At 41.6% G+C, this 21,393-nt stretch overlaps 1 protein-coding gene across 11 annotated transcripts in view; it reads left to right on the forward strand.

Moving 5' to 3' along the window:
• Positions 1–21,393, forward strand: part of TSNARE1 (t-SNARE domain containing 1) — a 498,360-nt gene that overhangs the window by 227,841 nt on the left and 249,126 nt on the right. The window lies entirely within an intron of this gene.

The raw sequence follows: 21,393 nt of genomic DNA on the forward strand, positions 1-21,393 counted from the left end.
GTGCTTTCCCACTACCTACATTGAAGCTAGAGAGGTGGTTTTCAAATAGCAATATGTATGACATCTTTGGAGGTGGAAGATACAGGACCCAGGAAAAAAGACCTATGTAAGACCTGTTTAATCATTCTCTGCTTTTCTGTTCTCGTGGGGCTGTTCTTCCATTCTTAATAGGAGTTTTATCTACTCTGAAATATATCAAAGAACCTTCCTGTACCCCCTTTCCTGGGAGCTGGGCTCCAGGATAAGTGAAATCAGACTCCAAGTGCAATTTCATAGAAGGAAGCGAGAGGAGTTTTTATCAAACCTCTGTCCTCAGTTTTAAGAGGGAATCATGTATTCTGTGTTTTTCAGCTACATTCTAATTCTACACCGTGGTTAACTACTATTTTCATATACAAATAGAGCCTTTTTTTTTCTCTTTTTACCCATATTAGGAACCTTGTCAATGAATAAATACTATGTGTAATCAGAGTATATACGTTATAGTTTTGTGCATATATTTTGTTCCATACATAGATGCAAGTGGGTGCATATATAAAATATAATTAAACATACGTGTGCCTGTGCACATATGTAACATGATTAAGAGTGTAAAGTTGTGTATGCATATATATATGCATATGTGTATAATATTAATGCAAATAGTAATGCAAAATACTGTATATGTAAACATATATGCGTGTGTATAAGAAATCTCTACAGATTTCAATAAGAGGTTTGATGCCAGAAAATCAGTTAGCTGTATTATGAGTCCAGCAGAGATTAGGTTGGCCTTTTGAGTCCTACACACTAAAAAGCTTTTAGATATTTGCAACTGATGTCATGCCACCAAAAAGCAGAACTCTATGCCTAATTTCAGTGATTATTTCTGATATTCTTGATACTCTTTTCTTTTAAGGCGCAATTAGCGGATTTTCTGCTTTCCTAATGAATCTTCATTCCCTACCTTGTTGTGCCACCCACTTTTCTATATCTTCCTTAATATGTATGTAAGAAATATTTGTTCTTTGTAACATTAATGCTTCTTGGTAAAGAAGGGTAGAATGATGCCACCGAAGACCCTACCATTAGGGTAATTCAATGGACCAGAACTTTAATATTAGACAGGTTTCAAGCAATTACAATTGTGAATCAGACCTTGCTGTCACTTAGTTGGTGTTAGGTGGCAGTGCCATTGAAACTAAGACCTTTGTGTGCCAAAGGGCTAATGTATTCCTTTACCTTTATTGAGAGTTCTCACCATCCCCTTTGGAGTGATTGTGGACAAATGTTGCTCTCCAGCTATGCGTTTATAGAAATGTTATAGCTTATTTGTGTCCACCAACTGGTGATCTGTTTTGAACATGGGTATTGTGCATAGTCACAAATAGCATATTCTTGAATGGTGGCCACATCCACTGGATTTCAAACATTTATTGGTTTTGATGGTTGAGCTCAGAGACAAAGGTGTTTCTTTTCTGCAAATTAGCTGTGATTTGGTTTTGTGCCATCTATATTACATCATTTCTTATGCTTTTAACCAACTTGGTTAGACCATGTCGGTGGAGTGCATTCCAGAGGTGGAAACAGCTCTGCTCTTGCCTGAGCTACCGCATGGTTGTATGGCCATGGCTGTTTCATATGATGTGGGACACTGCTGGCCATTAACTGGTGCTAATAGGATGAAGAGAGCTAATTATTGCATAGCTGTTGTGCATCCCTGCACCTGGAGTAAGCCTGGATGCAATCAACTGTCTTGATATGTTGGAAATGGTTGATGACTCCAAAAACAACCTTCTCTGGAAGTGAGCAGAGTTTTAGTAGGGGAAGAAAAGACAAGATGTTGGACAAAAATACTCAAATCTTGGAGGCAAGTGACAGTGGGATTGGAGGTAAAGGGAGGCTGGAGGAAGAAGGGTTCAGACACAAACCTCTTTGCCTTAAAAAAGGGCAAGAATCTTGTGAGGAGACTGTAACAGTTAGAATTTGGTGTGGGTCAGGCAGCATCAGCAGAAATTGTGTTAAACTGGATCAGCTGCAGATTGTTTCTCCTTGTAGCTGTCACTTACTGGTAGTTGGCTTCAGTGCATTATGAAAAAGAAGAGGGTTGTGGCATGTCCTTAGTGAGATGTGTCTGACTCAGAAATAGGCTTGATCATGCCCAGGACCACAGGCTTTTCATGCAGTGACGCTTGCTTGGGCTGGGGACACGTAAGGTTTCATGCAAACTGCTTGAAAAGGAAGAAAGTTAATTCACATCCATTTCAGCTTTCTTAGGCGTTTGCAGCTTCACATGTGTCTTCTTTTCTTCCTCCTTCAAATATAAAAAGAGAGAAATTAAATGTACAAAACCTACTGAAGGGAATGCAGTGCTGTGATTGGTTTTTACTTATTATTATTTTTCCAGCTGCAGATTGGTCAGGACATGCAAAATTATGGTTCCCACAGCAACCGTAACCTGACCACTATGTGTATATATTAAGGCATTAAAGATAACACCCTATACAGTAATGCAAAATGCTACATATGTTCAGGGGACCTGATTTATGGGTCTTGTGAGACTGCATGGTGAACTTCTTGACTTGTTGCAGATCCAGTCAATTCAAATGCTGCTTGCCTTCGGGGCTTTGTTTATTTTATTTATGCTTTAATTTATTACAGCAAATTGTAAGAGGTTTGAAGAATGCTAGTTTTTCTATACACGTGTCCCTATAATTCTTTTCCGATGGTGGGTGGGAAAGGTAAGATGTTTGGTAACACAAACTCTAATAAGTTCCCTTTAGGGAGTAATTGATTCCTTAGACCCACATAACAGGTAAAAATTGGAAAGTGAAGCTTCGGGAAAATTATTCTCCTGCCCGTCGTGGTTTGCTGTAAGTACCATTTAATTGAGTTTGTTTATTTATAAAGGCATTGATCCAAAATTCCGTGAAGCCTGAAGTTATATAAATTCTTAATCAAATATGTGTTTGTAGGAATGTATTTGTGCATGGACAATCGATGTAGTTCTATAGGTGTGTTACTGCATATATTGAAAGACACAGATTTTTACTATGCTAAATGATCATTGTTGAACATGAATTGTGGCTACTATTTGAAAATTAAAAAAAAGCCCTTTCCCTTGGATCTGTGAAAGCAATTTTAAATACTCACCCAGCGGCCAAAATGAGACCTCAGAAGTCTCATTAAGGGAGTGCACAGGGGAATCCTGGAAAGCAGCTTTCCATTTATGAGAAATGCTGTTTCAGCATACAGCAGAATCGGTCATGTATTTGGTGATATGGTTGCCTCTGGTTCCTGTCTACGTATGGGGCAGATGTGCCTCGAATCCCACCTTCTCCCCCTTCACAGACACATCTTGGTCCAAAGCAGCTGTTCCTCCTTCCAGGCAGAGAGTCCACTGTAGGAGAGGAGGTTTTTCAGGTGTCCACCATAACAGCGATGCAGAGCCTGGGACAGCGTGGTCAGTGGTAGGAGAGGTTGGACAGCTGAGTGGACTTGGGCTAAGTCCACCGCACAGTGCAACAGCTGGGTATAATAAAATGGGATAATGTTCTAATAGCACAGAATAGATTATCCATAATATTGAAAGAATAAATGATAGCCTGCAGAAAATCCACCAAATAGCCAATAATCCCTCTGAGCATAGGAGATGAAAATAATCCTTCTTTTTTAATTCTTTTTAATTGTTGTGCGTCTAACATCATCTACTTCCCATAGAAAGAAGAATATGTTATTGTGCCTATGACTGATTAAGTTTGAGTGATATTAAACCCAACAGCAGACTAGGCTGAAAAGCTGAGGGCTCCTAAGGATCCGTCCCTGGCAGCGCCTAGCAGGGACAGCCCAGTCTGTGCATCCTTCCTGCATGTGTGACACCTCTTCGGGCCATCTCCATCTTTCCTGGGTCCTCGTTGACCACACTTAGCCACCTGTCTACGCAACTAATGAGGAGGAAAGTGGACTTTCTCACCATGTAGACTTTGTCGGTGGTTCCCCAAAAGGAGTGGGAGAAGGGGAAGCACAGCTCTGTTTTAGCTGAGGAATGAGTTTTTAACTAAAACCACACCAAAAATCTGAACAGACTTTTTTAAAATTTTCTTTTTATTTAGAGGAAACTTTCCTGGCAATTTTTAGAAATTAAAATTACAGTAATTGTCATAGTGTAATGGCACCCCTCTTCATTTCCTGCTGCTCATGGGGAGAGGGATGGATAATTACTGCTCTGGAACATGGCAGTTGCCAAAAGAGATGCCTTTGTTCCTTATTCCATAAACCTACTTGACCGTTCTCTCAAAGGTCAGTAAATTATGTTTCTTAGGAGCACAAAAATGGGTAATAAACCTCTATTTGCATATACAAGCTTCTTTCCCCTGACTGCATCAATTTACTCGTGCTTTAAATGGACTTCCTTCTCACAGGAAGCATCATTTCTCTCTTTCTTCCTGTGTTTATGAAGTTGTTCTTTTTTATGTGATTAGAGTAAAATTCTCATTTTGGGGCAGCAAGATCCAATCCTTGTCTTTATGGGAGAATAATTTCTTGGCGATAATATCTGCATAAACTGCATATATGTATGCGTGTGTGTAATGACTCTAGTTACTTGGGCTTCTATTTTTACAGGGTCCTTATCATGGTTGATGCTGTATAAGCACAGCTATTAGATTGTGCCACCCTGAGGATCTTGCAGGCTAAGCAAATGCCGACAGGCTATTGTGAACAATAATTAACGATGAGTTTTTAATGCAGTAGGTACTCTTCGTGCTGGAAATCCAAAGCTCAGTTTGAAACTGGCTTCAACATTTGGGAGAGGTGGTGTTGTGTATTTTTCTGAGATGCAAAATGGAATTTCTCACGGTCAAAATACAGCTTTTACCCTGCCAAATGGTGCTTTTTATTTACGCATTTATCTTATTGACTCTAACATCTTATCTTAGAACTCATCCCAGTTCCTAATGTTCCATTCTGGCTGGTATATCTTAGGAAATTAAGCCATAGCTTTGGCGATAATGTATCTTGCATGTGTGGTAGTAATTGCTGTGTCTTTTCAAGGTCACTTGGTATGCAGCTACTTCTGTAAAAAGTGTTATTTCAATAATGTCAGCTTTGTTTTAAATGACTGTGCGTCCATTAAAAGCCATATTCTAATCAACCCACTCCTCTGTTCTTAGGGCTGTCAATATGGAGCATTTAAATCACACGGCTATTTTTTCTTGACTTTATTTAAGTACGGGCTTTTGTTTGTTTTGTGGGGTTTTTTAAGGCAGTCATTAAAGCAATTTTCCGAAGACAATTTTATTTTTTTTTCCCTGCCTGTTCGGAGGTAGGGAAATAGATTCTGATACAAGGATTTAATAAGTGGATGGAAGCAGATTCATACCTGATTTTCTTTGTTTGCTCCCAATATTCCCAAGGGAGGTGGAATTTATTCTGAATGGCCCAAAGTACTGTCCTTACAGTGCTTCCAGTGGGTCTGAGAGGGGAAGGTCTTTTCTGCCCAGCATGCCCATGATCTTGCAAAAAAATGCCAGTGGGCTTTATAGACATATATACGGAATTGGCAAAGACTAGAGATGTGAGCTTCCAATAACATATAGCCCCGTATTCTACAAAAGGAGAAAAATATGAAAAGACCAAATCTATATAGAGACCAAATCCATATAATCAGGTTTGGGGGGGGGGAACTTGCCATTTCCTAAATTGCTCAAACATCTCCAGCATCGTGGATTTTCCTTAGCAATCCCCTATCAAGCGCCTGTCATGGGATAAGCACACTTTACTTGCCCGTGTCTTCCGATGTAGCTAGAAACTGCAGCTGCCTGTAACAGCACCCAAGCACAGGATTTTGTATTCATTAGCTGGGTTTTCTAGTTGGTCGAGGGGGTTTTGTTTGTTTGTTTCTTTGTGGGTTTTTCTTTTTTTTTATTCTTCCTTTTGTTCGAGTGAGAAAGGACAGAGGTTTTTATGTGGGCGGAGGATGAAGGCAGGGGAAGGGTTGCTTTTGTATGAAGCCTCCTCCACAGCAGCTCGCTGGCTTCACACGCCGTGCTGATGCCGCTCTCCTCTACCTCAGCTCTGAGTCACTGCCGGAGCCGTCTTGCAAAGCGAAGGGCTGTTTTATCTGGAATGAGCCAACCTCATCGCCCAGCTCTAAAAGCACTTGCTTTTATGTTCCCAAATCCTGGGGCCACTTTCCCTCATCCCACACCGGCGAGGACCCCGCCGGGAGGGCTGTGCATGGGAAATGGTGACGCTGGGGTTGCGTGGAGGCGTTTGAGGTCATGGGAGGAAACGTTGGCGTGAACGTGCCTTGTTAATAGGAGAGAGCGCTTTCGCGGAGAGCAAATCTATATTGTGCCCAGAGGCTCGGACAGATAACATAACTCAACTGGTACCCACTTTTTATTATTCTTCCATAGCCAGCAACAGCTCTGCAAATATTTTTCACCATTGCTTGTGGAGGCTGCCTGGGTAGTTGCAGTGCTCCTTTCTCCTTCCAGCTGTTAAATTTAAAGGATATTGCAAATACACATGTCTCCATGCCAAATCAGGGTCATTCATGGAGGGGATCGCTGAGCCCATAAAGATGGGAAAAACCTTTATCACTTGTTGCATCAGATCTGGCCATTGTTTTCTTATGAGTACTGCTTTTCACACAGTGAGTGTGGGCAGTGCATTGCTGCATGGACCTGGCCAGCACTGCTGACGTGGATGTGTGTATCTGTAGATATAGATGTAGATATGCATGTTTACATCTGCATCTATCTAAATCTAAATCTATATCTAAATTATAAATGTAAATGTAAATATAAATATAAATATAAATATATAAATATAAAAATATAGTGACAGGTGTGGCCAGTTGGACGGATACCCACCTTGGTCAGAGGGCTTTGTCCTTGCATGCAGCTTTTCTGGGCAGTGAGGGTCGCCTTTGGCAGCACTGTCAGGTCTGTGCTGACAGCAGTGTAAGAGGAGAGCAAACGCAGGCTAAGATCCCAGAGCTGATGAAACATAGGCTGAGTCTGCAGGACATGTGCGGCCGTGATGGCAGTAGTATAATTATAAAAAATAAACCTCTGCGTCAATCTGCAAGCTTGGATTTTGTTGACTCTAGGTCGATGGCATTTCTTCCCTATATATTCCTTTTTTTTTTTTTTCAGTGTAGGAGCCTGATGATATAGTAAGTGGGTGATTTTGCCCACTGCAAGTGGAAGTGGTTCCTGCGAATGTGATGGGGATGCTTGTATGACCTCATCCAGCTCCCCTCCTTCAAGCCCACCTTGCAGAAGCTGCATTGCAAGAGTTGAAGTTAACTTTTGCCCTGGCAAAGATCACGCAGTAACTGGAGAAACAAATGTGAAACCTTACCAAGTATGTCACCTTGCTCCAAAGTGAATGCAGTGTTATTTAATACATTTAAACCCCCCTGTGGAGGTGGATTATTGAAAGGGAGGAAATTGTATTCTCCTAAACCCACTTTGATGGCTGCATCTGTCACATGATTAAATGTGAATGGCAATGGTATTTTCCCAGGAAAAAAATGTATTTGGAAATAGGTTAACCCTTACTTCACCATGTTGAAGACAAAAGTAATATTTAGTGACCTTTCTAGGGTTCCGCCTGATTTATTTTCAAGGTCTCAATAACCAATGTTATATCCACCATATAATTCAAAGCTATTTAATCCCTTTCACTCCTATGTAGAGGCAGTGCTGTTACCGCCCCTATACTGTATATCGTCCGTGAAATGTCGTGTGATGCTCCAGCTGTTGCACATACCAGCCCCCAAATCGACCTGGCATAGTAAGACAGATTTACTATCTCAGACTCTTTCAATTGATAACAATTATTCCTGATTTACTGCAAACAAAAGGAAACACAGGACGAGGCTTATAATTTGCATTCTTTGTTCTGTTACTTAGTTCTAGTGCCCAGCTGGAAACTGTAATCCGAGTTTGTGTTATTTTGCCAAATTAAGCTTCCACTGATGTTTTGGTTTGTTACAGAATTTTATCTTCACTTTTAATGATAACTCAGGATGCTCAAATGCCTTTGGAGTTAAACCATAAAACTGGACATATATCAGAGAGATAATTTCTATGTAGTTTCTTTGTAAAGTACACCAGGATCTGTGAGATAAGGCATGTGCTGCAGATGATGTTTCAAATAGTTATTTTTAAGCTGATAGCAATAGTCTGATAAATAAAATAAATGTGTGTTCACCTGAACACGGACGGTGATTCTCCCTTATAACTCTCACACACTTCTCAGTTTGAGAAGGTGCCTGGGTGTCAAATAATTCCCTTAAGTTTAAGAGATGTCTTCAGCTACATCCATCTGTTCAAAATCTGAAATGAGGTGGTGGATCACAACATGTTCCATGGGCAAACCCTGCCAAAAATTGCCAGGACATGCTTCATAGATGGGAATGACATGGGGGTTGGACTCGATGATCCTTGTGGGTCCCCCTCTAACTTGAGATATTCTGTGATTTCTGTGAATGAAAAGACTGAGCCATGAGTGTTGCTCATCACTGCAACTGTCAGGAGCAAATCAACGTTGCCTGGCTGGTACCTGCTTAGCATCGTCCGCGTGCCTCTTCATGCCTGCAAACCGTGGATATATCCTGGGGGAAGTGATGCAGCCGAGCTATCACGGGTATTCTCCACTTGTGGGTGTTCAAATGGGCAATTTGTCATTTCAGCAGCAAGATGACAAGAATGCATCTTACTGTTTCCCCTGCAGTAAAACACAGTAGTGCTTCACAGTGTCCCCTTCATTAATCCCGCTTTAATTAAAGCTGCATTAACATGCAGTGCACTTGCATGAGTATTAGGCAGTCGGTCACTCTGGCGAGCCTTGCATCAAATGGGTTTGGGGCAAGAGGACTTTTACCCTGCTCCCTGCATCAGGTAAGGCCTCAATCTCATCTCTTGTCTCTTTGTGCTCAACTTAAGTACTCGTCTTCTCCAGATGCTGGAACGGAGCTGGGAATGGTAGAGCAAGGAAGGTGTTTCCCTCATGGGTCATTTTCCTATGTGGATCATTCAGATATCTAACACAAATGCAGTATTTCCCATGGTTAAAAAAAAAAAAAGTTATTACACTTTATTTATTTATTTATTTTCATGTGATAGGTCATGAAAACAGACAGTTGTGAAAATAGACAGTTGTACTGCAATCAGTGTAGCACTGCCAAGGGGCACTGAGCAAAGGAAAGCCAAACTTTTGGCCCTGTTTGTGCAACTTCCCAAAGCAAAACTCACATCACAGCCAGGAGGTTCCCAAGGTCCTCCTTGGCACAGAGACTAAGACATGGTAAAGCCTATACAGGTTATACTTCTGCATGGAAAAACTGGCTGGAAATAGGTAAAAAAAGGGCGTATTTCCATGTACTCAGTTTTCTATGGGTGCATAGGGTGGTGAGGCCCTGGAACAGGTTGCCCAGAGAAGTTGTGGATGCCCCTGGATCCCTGGAAGTGTTCAAGGCCAGGTTGGATGGGGCTTTGGGCAACATGGTCTAGTGGCGGGTGTCCCTGCCCATGGCAGGGGGGTTGGGACTAGATGGTCTTTGAGGTCCCTTCCAACCCAAACCATTCTATGATTCTATGATCCTGATTCCAATCTGTGCAAGCCCGAGATCTGTTGTGAATTGTGGTTTGCATACCTCACTTGGATAAAATGAGTAGCTTCAGCATTTTATTTTCCACCTTCACTCAGCCTGTAAGCTCCTGAATGAAATAAAACTATTGAGATGGTTCTTAAAACCTTAACTCAATATTACACTTTATACAACTGAATCTCTTGATCTGCAGTTTCTTGCTTTAAGATCCCTTCCCTTCCCTTCCCTTCCCTTCCCTTCCCTTCCCTTCCCTTCCCTTCCCTTCCCTTCCCTTCCCTTCCCTTCCCTTCCCTTCCCTTCCCTTCCCTTCCCTTCCCTTCCCTTCCCTTCCCTTCCCTTCCCTTCCCTTCCCCCTTCCCCCTTCCCCCTTCCCCCTTCCCCCTTCCCCCTTCCCCTTCCCCCTTCCCCCTTCCCCCTTCCCCCTTCCCCCTTCCCCCTTCCCCCTTCCATTTTTTACCCTTCCCCCTTCCCCCTTCCCCCTTCCCCTCCCCCTTCCATTTTTTACCCTTCCCCTTCCCTTTTTTTTCTGTATAGGAGTACATTTGCATGAAGACTTTAGTAGTGGCATGCTGAGAGAGATGATTGCTCTAAAAAAAACCCGACAAACCAACCCAGCAAACAAAAATAAGTAATAAAAGCATATGCTTGCAAGCAAAACTGATTTCTGGTGAGTGAGGAAGGTGTTTTCTCCCTTTCTGTGCCCAGCAATTTGTAATTGGTTAGGCGATTTAAGGAAAGAAAGTGGGAATGTGGCTTTTCTGTGCAGCAGGACATACTGACCTCTTCTGGAAGCTGAGGACTGGGAAGTTTGATGGCCCCGTTGCGTGAGCTACTTCGTTGACCCCTATATTCAAGCGTGATTAAAAGTGCCACTGAAGAGCTGGGCACAGAAAAAAGCCTTTTCCAGCAGTTGCTGGGGATGGGTGGAGGGAAGCTGTGGATGCTGCACACTTCGGAGTGCCATCTGCTGGCATAGGACTCAGATACAGGAGCCTCGTTTCATAGCGCTCTGATGAGAACAGCAGTGGAGATAGCTTGATGAACCATCGATGGTTGTTGTCAATTAGTATCATTAAGATGGGAATAAAATCCATACAGAGTTGGGGTGGAATAGGTTTTAGGCTTCTGTTGAGGACAGAGTCCCTGCTTACTAGATGGTGGAAATATGCAATGTTACCACCTGCTACATGTTCTCTGTACCAGGTAGAACATACACGTTAAATAGAGTTGAAATAAATGTAATATTAATGCATTTGTGTATATACATATGTAATTTTTCAGGTTCCTAAGGAAGAGAAATTTTAGCTTTAGGTCACATCTGCTGAGGAGTATCAAGGAGTTTGACAGTCTTTAGTCTCAGATGGTCTGATGCTCATCTGTGATGGGGTCCAGAGAGCTGTGCAGGTTTTCCCTTTCCCCAGTTAACATCATTTGGGTACCCCAAAGGTGGGAGTAGGTCATTCCCATGACTGCATCTTGCTTAGGTGCCGGTAGGTTCTGGCAGGGCCATAAGTGTGTGTCTAATACATGGGAGAGGGAGGCATGGTGACGTATCCCTCGGTGCAGCATGGGGTAGCACTAATATGCTATCTATGAGCTTAGCAGGTTCAAAATTATTTAAATTATCAAGAACCTTAGGTGTGAGTCCAGGTTATGGTGATATCAGGTGGTGTTCACATGTTGGACACTTGCCTGTCTGCCTGCTCAGAGCTGCCAGGCAGTCTCAGGACGGGAAAAAGTGGGCATGAGAGAGAGTTTTACAGAAAAGTAGAGGGGAGGATGTTTTACTGTGCAAGAGGAGAGAGAGAGTTTTTCCTTTTCAGGGAACCACATTTTTTGTATAAAAATGATGAGTTTGGGATATGCTTTTTTGTTTTGTTTTGTTTTCATATGCTTTGTGCCTCACACTTCTAATTTTACAAAGGTGCATCCTTTGCATGTGGGACATCATTTGTGTTTTTGTCCTACACCAATCTTTCTTCATTGAAATGAAATTTATTTGGAGCTTGATGATAGCCAACATTATAAAACCTTTTTTTACTCCTAGCACTGCTTGTTGCTTCCAAGCCTACAGGCATTGTTCCCCTGTAGAGACCTGAGTTTGCACAAAATCCCTTTAATCACCCCTTTGCCTTCTTGACTCTCCACTTCAGCCCTCTTGAATCTCACAGCTCACTAGTGGTGCTTCTTCACCTTTTCCAGGCTGGAAAACATTACAGAATACAAATTGGCCACCAAAAAAAAAGAACAGGTTCAAAGATGTGTGGTGTGGTGCTTGTGGTTGGTTTGGGGTTTGTTTTGTTTTGTTTTGTTTTTTAATACTTTATTAGGATTGTTTGTTTACAGGCAGATGTTTGTATTTAAGGCTTGTTATGAAATATGGGGGAGATGAGCTTGGGAAACTCTTCCAGCGCTGAATTTTAGTAGACAGCCCTGCAGATCTGAAACACTTTGGAAATTAAAATATTTCATCTCTGTAGGGGGAAGAACCCATCCTCTTTTTACAGAAAAGTCAGAGGTAGGATGGAGATTGTAGGTCATGCAGCAAGTTATACTGAGCTCAGCAGATTTCACTTTGTCACTGTTGTAAACACAAAGTGTTTGTTCCCAGAGTCACCTATGCCATGGTTTATTGGCTTTGTTATATGTTGGGGTTTTTTATTTTTTTTGTTTTGGATGTTTTTCATGATGCTCAGAAGGAAATAGGATTGGTGTGTCTGGAGGTGTGTACAAAAAGGAACAGGCTGAATAGCTGTCAAAAACAAGGACTTTTGACATACAAGGCATCTGCAGAGTTCATGTGTTTCATGGGCTTGTTTATCCACTCTTTAACACTGGAATATTAGGTTTGGGATTGGAAGACATGGTCAGATACTTTTGTGTAGCCCCTCAATGAGTTTGAAAGCTCCTGTCTATGAGAGTAGAGGAACAGGGCCATGGTGTCTTCATGGTGTGGGGATCTGAGGAACATATCCTGTTGCTTTCAGTAGGGTTGTGTTGCCATTGGCCTTGCTTTCAGAGCAGGGAAGATGGAAGGGAGAATAAAAGTATTTCAGTGAGAATCACCTCATATGACTTCTTCTTTATGAAAGTCATGTAGTCATTGTAGATGTTGACAGGAAGGCATTTTGCAAAAGCAGTGATGTGCTGCACTGATCTGTTCATTTCCCTGAGTTTCTACTGAAGAGCCAAGGAATGAGTGAGGTATTTCACATTTATCCAACATCATTATATTTAACATCTCTAAGCTTTCCTTTTGATATCTTCTGTTAATTCCCAGCATCACAGAAGGAAACAAATCAACCTCCTTGTTCCCTGGTGCAAATATTTGGTGATACGCTAAATTAGCTTTCATAGGTTCCTTATGCAAAGATATACATGAATATCCCTACATACCATGGCATCTAGTTGCTCCACTGAGTATGAGGAAGATGACTTTGGCTTCATTGCAGGACAAGTGCTGTGAGAAGACCTCATCTGCAAAATCTTTTCCATCAGGAAAAATCCTTGCACTGTGATTCACTCATGCCATATGTGGGAGAACCAAATTCTGCGTGAGATGCATGAAGGAAACCCCACAGGAGAAGAAATGATTTGGCAGCTGATCTGTAGAGCTCTTTCAGCTACATCTAAAGAAAATGCTGTGATGCCAGTATCAGTTTCATTACACATCTGGGCTTGACTCATCTGCTACAGTAAAAGAAGAAAGAAACCCAAAGAAATAATTAAAGTTCATTATTACATGTATATGAAATAGCATTATTAAAGTATCTACCTCACATTTATTTATAACCCTTCTTTCTGACAGAGCCTGACATGTTTCGCAAATACAACTGAATGATTATATATTCTTTGCCCAAAATCTGAGGATGTTGCTCTGCACTTTATTCATCACTTGTTCAGTCAAATTTATGTTTCTGCACAATCCATACATTTTCTGAGATCACTTTGTGTAGGTACATTACTCATGAGACCTACCAGGCATATTTAGAATAAGTCAAGGTGGAAGGGCTCAAATTTCTTTCTGAGAAAGTCAACATTTTCTGAGGAGACAGGATGAGACTAGAGGAGAAGAATACCATCGTCACTACAATCCAATAGACATGTTTTGGATAGCAGGATGGAATTATCAGTAATGACACTTATCCAGGACAACAGAAGTAACGTGACTCCTCTTGGAAAAACTCCCGAGACTTTGGGTGGTACCCAATGTTTAGACCCTTTTGTAAAACTAAGCCAAAGGTAGTTTCCTACAAAATTAAAGCACGTGTTGACATCCTTGGAAAACTGGCCCAGGACATACCTCAAGGGCTTGTTTCTTAGTTATGATCATACTGGTCTCGCCCCTTCTCTTTGCCAAATGAGACCCAAAAAGAGATGAAAACAGTATGGGTTAGATATGTGGCCTTGGTATATTAGCACAGCTGTGTTTGAGCTAAGCAGCAGCGGGGGTAAAAGCATGGGCAGTGGAATCAAATAGAAAGACTCCAGCAGAAAGGTAATGTAAACCCATCAGGGACTTTCAAATGCTGAGCCAGATCGATGCTCCTTTACGGATGGAAAGTGTCACCTCTCTCATCAGGCAGTGTCAGTGGTTCGTAGAGCGCTTTCCATGGAGAAAGTCAGTGTGCGGCCTAACAATTATGATAAATTATGCAGTGATTTTATGGACTCAGTCAGCTTCCACAATTTGGTATGGAGATATATATGTCCAGCATTAACTGTGCCAACAACTTCCTCACTCAGTCTAATCTCAGATCAGTAGAGAGTTTAGTATTTACCTGGAAAGAGAGTTTTTTGCAATGCTTTTCTTTTACCTTTTTTTTATTTTAATCTCTGTTACTAAAAGTCTCCCGTGGCAAGAAAGTTTCCTTTCCAGAAGGTGGGCAGGATGTTGATTTAACTTCAGAGATTAGCGGTAAATACTTCTCAAGGAGAAGACAGAAATTTCTATCTATAAATGGAATTTGCTGCTCAGCACTGTGGACTTTACTCCCCAATAGCTGACTTTCGTATGGTAACCACAGAGCAAGGACAGTAATTAGGCTTCCCTGATGGCTACACTGGTTTTGGAAAGATTCCTTGCATTCCTTCTCCCAACATTGCTTCTGAAATATGTCAGCACTCCTGAGGGTTTCATTCCCTGTGAGGAAGATCTGCAGGTGGTCCTATCTCAGATCCTGTCTTACTTGAGTGGGAGATCTGTGCATTTTGGAAGCATCCTGGACCTGCCTTTGGCTTGCTTTCAATTCACTTCCATGCTTTCTTTCCTTTTTGTCCCACACTTCCCCTTTCTGAGCATCTTCAGTGTTTTTCATTCTCACTTTTTGGTTAATTGTCTCTCTTCCTCTGTCACTGTCTCTCCTTCTCCCCCATCTTTTGCTCATGCCATTCGCCTCTGTAGAAGTTTTGGCAAAGAACTGAGAGGGAAGAGCATTGAATCCATTTCCTTGACATGTGTACCCCTTTTATAGCATGTGATAAGATCAGTTGCATTTCTGCCCGTAACCATACTATTAATGTTTAAATTGTGCTTATTGACATGATGTTACCTATTGTGAGACTAACAATACAAATATACTCAAGGAACAGCTAGGAAAACAAGATAAGAGTGTCTCAGTGCCCAGGGGATGTACACAGGGTGCAGAGTAATAGGGAACATTATGTAATTTGCTCATCAACAATTTTTCAATAAAAGAGGATTTAAAAACTGCAGCAGTTTTCAGCATATTAAGTGTGTGCTGCTGAAATGAATTGGGATTAGCTTGTGTAGTGACTCCTTTCTATGTTGTAGCAAACTACTTCTGACTCAAGCTTAGTTCATGAAGTTCCTTTTCTCAGTGGAGCATGTGGAGATCCAAAGTGTTCTCTGCAAACGTCACTCTCTTCATATTTGAAAATTTGAAGGGATATGAAACAGGGTTAATGTGGGATTGGGAGTCTGAATGGCAAAACAAAGTCTGTTTTCCATTGATTCCACTTCTGCCTGGTTTCTACACTGTCCTTTAGGAGAACAGGGTAGACTATTTGGAGAGGAGAGTAGCAACCTTTGTAACTCAAAAGTAGAGTTGTATGCTGTGCTGAAGAGTAAGCAGCTGAAATGAAACTAACGGGTTCAGTGCAAGTGTTTTGAATAAATAGTTAAATATCATAAAGCTAAACAGAGATGGTAACTAACTTGTGAGGAATCATCATGGGAAGATAAAGGATCAAAAAAGACCCCACTGATATGCATGAGAATTTTGCCATAAGCTTCAATAGGATCAAAAGTCAAGCCTCAACAACTAAATCCCAGGAATTATAACTCTGTTTTCTTGCTGATATTCTTTGTCTTGGTCAGGGTCTCTCCGTGTTGTAACATGAAAGCTCAGCCTGGAGCTTGGGAAAGAGGAAAGTGGAATTTCTGAGGAAGCCAACTTTAGCACAGTGGCTTTCTCACTGCAGTACCTCCTTCTTGGTCCATATTTGGCCTCTCTTGACTGATTTAAATTGACCTTCAGACTTCTTCCTGCCTCTTGCTTTGTTCTCAGCACTAAATCCTGGAGAAGCAAAGACCTCTTGTCTGACCTGAGCACATTTCATGGATAATTTCTGTGTCTCTTCTGTAGACTCTGTAACGTCTTCAAAAGACACAGCAATGAGCATCTGCTTTCTCCTCTCCCCACCACTAGTTTGTTTCTAATGAAATATTTATTAAGATAATGATATTTGCAGGCAGAGACGGAGATAATTCATGCGAGCAATCAGCTCTGGGTTAACTGGAGAATGAAAATGTCTTGGACCGTAGCAAAAACTCATAATCAAAGGGCTCCCCAGCTATCCATCAAACAATCAATTACTGTATCCATTAGTCCCCTTTCACCACACATTAGAACAATTTACTAGACATGCTAATGTTCGGGTCATTGCTCCTTAAGGATGAGCAAATAGCAGAGGCATCTATCAAAGTTTTGATGCAGTGTGATCTCATACAGTGTGAATATATAGCTTAGATCACTTTGTATCCTCATGGTATTATTAAGGACCTGGTCTGTGGGGGAGATGTTGGTTGCCTCCAGATCTCACCAGCTGGATGAAACTTGTCAAAAGAAATTCAGTATTTCATATGGTTCAGCCTTCCGTGTGGTGAGATAGAAGGTCATTCTGTGTGAAACACAAATTAACAAACCGCACATCAGTAAAACAGTGGTGGTTTTGTCACTTACTGGTTATGCTGCCCAGATAACTGCAAACGTGTTTTCTACTCTTAAATGTGCCATGTCGGGGAAGACAGGATTTCTCTATGAAGAGGGAATCCAGGCAGTTTCTAGGGCACCACCCCAGATCTGTCTTGCGTTACTGTCCTTGTCCAGTACTGGATAGATCTAGCGGGATCTCAAACCATCTGTGTTTAAGGAATCTCTGTTAATATTTCCACAGCATAGATTTGTACCTCTGAAGGCAAACAAGACTTTTTCTACAATCAGTGGAGAGAAAGAGACACTACTCACCTGAACTAAGTCTGATGAATCTCTAGGGGAAAAAGAGCAATTATATATTGACTGTGGGGTTTTTGGTGGTGGGGTTTTTTTATTATTATTGTTTTGGGGTTTTTATTCTTTTTTTCTATAGTCTCCCTTGGCCACACCGGGGCATGTGAACTGTAGGTCTCTACTTCTGAGCCTGACATTCAAGGCTCCCTTTATAGTCTACAACACAATCTCATGTTAAGTAGCCGTCAGTCTTTTTAATCAGGAGAACAGGGCTCTTATCTCCGTTGACTTTATGTCTCCATTGAATATAATGAGAGTCTTACTAAGGAACTCAGAGGTCAGTGCTTCCATTATGGGTATGTAAAGCTTGGTGAAGTGGATTTCTGGCAGTTCAGTTTGGCTGAGTTCAGATGAAGGTATCTACCGTGTAAACATGTCAAATTAGTTAAGAGGGAACCCAACTACATGTCCATACCTTCAGTCCTGAACCAACATCTGCCTTATTTATCCATCTTTCTCACAGTGCACTGAATGGGACACTTGATATCTGATCGAAGAAACTTGCATCTAACTTTAGGTAACTCTATTAACAGCATATAGCTTCTTGACTCTATTAGCAATGTATAGCTCCTTAGAAGGTCAATGGAGAAAAGGCAAAAAGAAAATGAAGCAGATATAACTTTGTTGGGTTGAATTACCCACTGGAGAAGCCCTCTTTGCTGTTTCGAGTAGTCAGGGAGCAGAAGGAAATCAATTCCATGCAAACACCCTTCCTGTGGTCCCTTTGTCCCACAAACATTCATAACTCCTTAGACAGAGAGAGGAGACAGTGCCAATGAGCTTGTGCCTGCACCCGTATGCACGCCCATATGTGTTAGTGAGGAGCTTCTTGTGCAGTGCAAAGTCTTAGGTTATGTGATAAAAAGCTAATCTCCACATACACAAAGGAGCACCAAGGCACATTGCGTTATATGTTAGAAAATATTGTGCACCACTGCATGCACACACGTGCTGTATGACATGGAGCAGCTCATTGCTAAGACCATAGGTCCTGATTTGCAAATAGAGTAAGTGAAAAAAAAGAGAGCATTTTGAGTAATAAGTAGTTATTTCATAAGGCATTATGAAGCTTGAGGTGTAATCTAGTCTCCAAAGAAATACAGAGTCGCCTTGACAGGCTTGAGAGGTGGGTCCATGTGAACCTCATGAAGTTCAAAAAGGTCAAGGTCCTGCACATCAGTCAGGGCAGTCCCAAGCACAACTACAGACTGGGTGGAGAATGGATTGAAAGCAGCCCTGGGGAAAAGGACTTGGGGTGTTGGCTGATTAAAAGCTCAACATGAGCCAGCAGTGTGCGCTTGCAGCCCAGAAAGCCAACTGTGTCCTGGGCTGCATCAAAAGTGGTGTGACCAGCAGGCCGAGGGAAGTGATCCTGCCCCTCTACTCTGCTCTCCTGAGATCCCACCTGGAGTACTGCGTCCAGCTCTGGGGGCCCCAGGACAAGAAGGAGCAAGTCCAGAGGAGGCCACGAAGATGATGAGAGGGCTGGAGCACCTCTCCTATGAAGACAGGCTGAGAGAGTTGGGGTTGTTCAGCCTGGAGAAGAGAAGGCTGCGGGGAGATTTTACAGAAGCCTTCCAGTACCTGAAGGGGCCTACAAGAAATGTAGAGAGGGACTGTTTACAAGGGCATGGAGTGACAGGACAAGGGGTAATGGGTTTAAACTGAAGAAGGGTAGATTTGGATTAGATATTAGAAAGAAATTCTTCCCTGTGAGGGTGGTGAGGCCCTGGAACAGGTTGCCCAGAGAGGCTGTGGATGCCCCTGGATCCCTGGAAGTGTTCAAGGCCAGGTTGGATGGGTCTTTGGGCAATGTGGTCTGGTGGCGGGTGTCCCTGCCCATGGCAGGGGGGTTGGAACTAGATGATCTTTGAGGTCCCTTCCAACCCAAACCATTCTATGATTCTGTGATTTTATGAAATAGCAGAAAGGTGCTGTCTTTCTACTAAGAGGATCCTATTTCAGTGTTGTTTTGGAACCAGAGGTCTATTTTAAGAAGTGAAATAAGATTTTAATTCAGTGAGTATGTCCTGTTAATTTATCCTTTATTACTGTATGAATGGAAAGTGTCCAGATTTTGAGCCCTCTGAGACTAGGTTGGATAGTTAGGAAAATTACCAAGAGGCAACCAATCAACCAACCGACCAACCCACCCCCCATACAGCATTTTTCAGAACAGACTTTAACATGTGACAAAATTTCTCCTGTGTTTGGGTGAAAGTTTCCAACAGAAATGTAATTTTATGGCACAAGCGATGAAGTCTTGGAGTTAATGGCTTGAGAAGGGTATTGGTATATACAGAGAAAATAAAAAAGAATGCAAACAGGGCAGGTAAAATAACGAGGTATAGTCTATAAACATCAGATGAGAAAATGAGGGAGCTAAATTAAGTAGTATAGAAGAAAGTATCAATAGAGACGTGATTACAGTTTATAAATACTTTCAAGGTGAAAATATAAATGAAGATTGGGTGAATTATTCACCATGCTAAATGATAGAAGCCAGAATGGCCTGATGTTAGGGAAGAAACATGTAGGTTAAGTGCTAAAGCTAATAAAGAACAGTTGTGTGGATGGTTAATGCCCCATCAGTGTGGAAAGTCAATAGCACAGTTAAAACATAAATGAAATAAATAATAATGGTCCAATAAAAATGTGTGGTAGAAATTATCTGAATATTTAACTGCGGCTTCTCCTGCCTCTGACACAGTTGAGACATTGTCTTGATGTTCACTGGCAGAATGCACAGATTTTGGGCAATTTTGTTACATGTCATGTTCCAGAGGTGCTGAGCTGAAAACCTTTCAGCGTTTTTTTATCTTAATCCTTTCCCTGAATGTTTTATTTTGCAAACATTTTAGGTAGCTTTTCAATCCTCATGAAAGCCTTCATCAAGCCTGTATGCTAATCGCGCAGTATGGGACTGAATGCTTGAGCTAGAGAAAGGTTAGCATCTCTGTAAACGTATATCACAGAGACAGCATGGAGCACATGAGGATAATAAAGCTGGTCTGCATTGCTTTCCTTTGCTGGCACTTCCTATTTCTTGTCACTCTTTGGAAGGTTAAATTCACTTCATCTTGCCCTATAAAGAACTCATAGAGGATAAATGAGCAAACTGCCGAAATCTTCCTATTTAATTCTCCCTGGACAAACTAATTCAGAAACAAGATTTTGTTCCCTTTAGCAATGTATACGCTTCGCATTTTCATTATTTCTCTTTGCAGGCATTTTGGTCACAAATACACGTTTGTGACTGAATTTACCTAATATCTTTATTTTCTCTTTCTTGAGACATTGTCTAGATCTGTAATAACTAGATCATCATTCTTGAGGAAAAATGTAGTTTTCTTGCTGCTGTTCTTGTGTTTTTCTTTAAGCCAGTAAATATCCTGACTTCATTTGACTTGCAATTCAAGTTGTCACTCTTAATTTTTCTTGAGTTGACTGGTTGCTAAATATTTTTGGTAAATCAGCGTCTTCAGATCCATGTCGCTCCTTGATGTCACAGCACACAAAAATCAGGGCAAGCATTAAACTCCCTTCAGCTGAATTTAATTTTTTTTAAAGGTTATTTACAGTTTGAGAGATTAGACTATGTTAGACAAGGACTATCACTGGTCAGAAGAAAGAACCAGACTCATCTCCTCTGGCATGGATGTGTCTAGGACAGGTAGGAGGAATGGGGAAAAGTCCTTCCAAAGAGGAAGCGCTCTTAGAGGGATAGCAACCATTTCATGAATTTAGCTGAAAATGTGATCTTTATTTCACTGAATGTATGTCTTCAGGAACAAATGCCACAGTCCTGTTGACTGCAAAAGCCCCTGTCTAAATAGGCTCTGTTGTGCAGTGCTGTACCATAATTATACACTTAAGAATACAACTACAAGAATCAAATGCTAATTTCCAAGTATCTTCCTTTCCTCTCAGCACTGCCAATTGGAAGATTGTGTCCCATGAGCTGGAACGTATTATGTTTGGAGGGAAAGTAAACAAAAGAAAAAAGTTTGGTAGCAAGCACACAGAAACAGCAAGAAACATTGGAAAAAAGCTGCTTGGTCTTGCTAAAGCCCTATTTTGATTTCTAGGTTTATGGAAAAAAAAGGGTCGATTTAGATTAGATGTTAGGAAGAAATTCTTGACTGTGAGGGTGGTGAGGCACTGGCACAGGTTGCCCAGAGAAGTTGTGGATGCCCGTGGATCCCTGGAAGTGTTCAAAGCCAGGTTGGATGGGGCTTTGGGCAACGTGGTCTAGTG

This window comes from Grus americana, chromosome 2, assembly GCF_028858705.1.
Source record: "Grus americana isolate bGruAme1 chromosome 2, bGruAme1.mat, whole genome shotgun sequence".
In the NCBI taxonomy this organism is placed as follows: Eukaryota; Metazoa; Chordata; class Aves; order Gruiformes; family Gruidae; genus Grus; species Grus americana.